Below are 1,782 nucleotides of genomic sequence, written 5' to 3'. Positions count from 1 at the left end.
CAACCATCTGCACGAACAGTTCGATGACGTTTGCAACAGCATGGCCGGTCAGCTCGGAGACCATGGCTGTGATTACCCTTGATGCTGCATCACAGACAGGAGCGACTGCGATGGTGTACTCAACGACGAACCTAGGTGCATGAATGACAAAACGTCATTTTTTCGGATGAATCCAGGTTCTGTTTACAGCATCATGATGGTCGCATCCATGTTTGGCGACATCGCAGTGAACAAACATTGGAAGCATGTATTTGTCATCGCCATGCTGGCGTATCACCCAGCCTGATGGTGTGGGGTGCATTGGTTACACGTCTCAGTCACTACTTGTTCGCATTGACGTCACTTTGAACAGTGGACGTTACATTTCAGATGTGTTGCGACCAGTGGCTCTACCCTTCATTCGATCCCTGCGAAACCCTACATTTCAGCAGGATAATGCACGACCGCATGTTGCAGGTCCTGTACAGGCCTTTCTGGATACAGAAGATGTCCGATTGCTGCCCTGGCCAGTACATTATCCAGATCTCTCATCAATTGAAAACGTCTGGTCAATGGTGGCCAAGCAACTGGCTCATCACAATATGCCAGTCACTACTCATGATGACTCAATGCCTAGGCGTATTGAGGCCGTTATTATGACCAGAGGTGGTTGTTCTGGGTACTGATTTCTCAGGATCTATGCACCCAAATTGCATGAATATGTAATCACATGTCAGTCCTAGTATAATATATTTGTCCGTTTATCATCTGCACTTCTTCTTGGTGTAGCAATTTTAATGGTCAGTTGTATATTATCAATTGAGGAGTAGTGTCCCAGATTTTGGAGTTCATAGAAAAAATCAACTTAAATATGCTATAATGTTAAAGCAGCGTGGTTTCCGACATGTTAGTCATGGAATTCAACGCTTTTAATACTCTAGTGCAAGAAATATATTTCCAACCTTTGACATACATTTACTTTGACATTTTTCTATTCTGTTCAAAATGATGACAAACTTTAAGATGATAAAACTACTACCTCCTACTCTAAAGAGGAAAAACGTAGGTTCTTTGTGACACATGCACTGCATAGGTTTCTGGAAGTATATAGAGCCCACTGTTCCTGTCCAATTACGGTTCAGAAATTACGATACGCTCCCATCAGTCCTATAAAATGATCGTCAGCAACGAAAAATGCGTGAAATAATGACTTTTTATGAGGAAATAGACAGACACATGGCAGCGTTGTTTGATATGTGAAATTACACGCCATACTGCACTAACGTTATGAAGAGAACGCAGTTTCTTCCACACACTTAGGAACTGTCAAGCAAAAGTATACACAGGAATTACAATACCTCACAAACCCCAGTCACTAACCTAGATTCAATGCAATTATGGGGCTGAAAACTCGATTTATGTTCAAAATGTGGCATGGAAATGTAGTATTTCACATGCATCTCTTTTGGCCTAGAGAAGGGTGCCGAAATAGGTTTTCCATCAGTTTGGTGGACATGACTCACCACATATGCATTGGAAGTCCTCTGCTGAGTGTGCTATGGAGATATTTGCTGTTAATGATTACAGGTAGATAGCGTTCTAAGTCACACCAGAACACGCAACTGTACACAAGTCGCCACTGCAGTTATTAATCTGAAGACTCGATGTGTGTCCAAGATGTGGCCAGGCAATGGTGTGCTTTGCATGCACCTTCGCTCATCTAGAAGAGGGTGCTGAAATAGGCTTTCTGTCGGTTTGGTGGACATGATTCATCACACATGTGTTGGCTACTGGCTGTCTTAT

This window comes from Schistocerca americana, chromosome 4 (assembly GCF_021461395.2).
Source record: "Schistocerca americana isolate TAMUIC-IGC-003095 chromosome 4, iqSchAmer2.1, whole genome shotgun sequence".
In the NCBI taxonomy this organism is placed as follows: Eukaryota; Metazoa; Arthropoda; class Insecta; order Orthoptera; family Acrididae; genus Schistocerca; species Schistocerca americana.
This window is presented reverse-complemented; position numbering follows the sequence as displayed.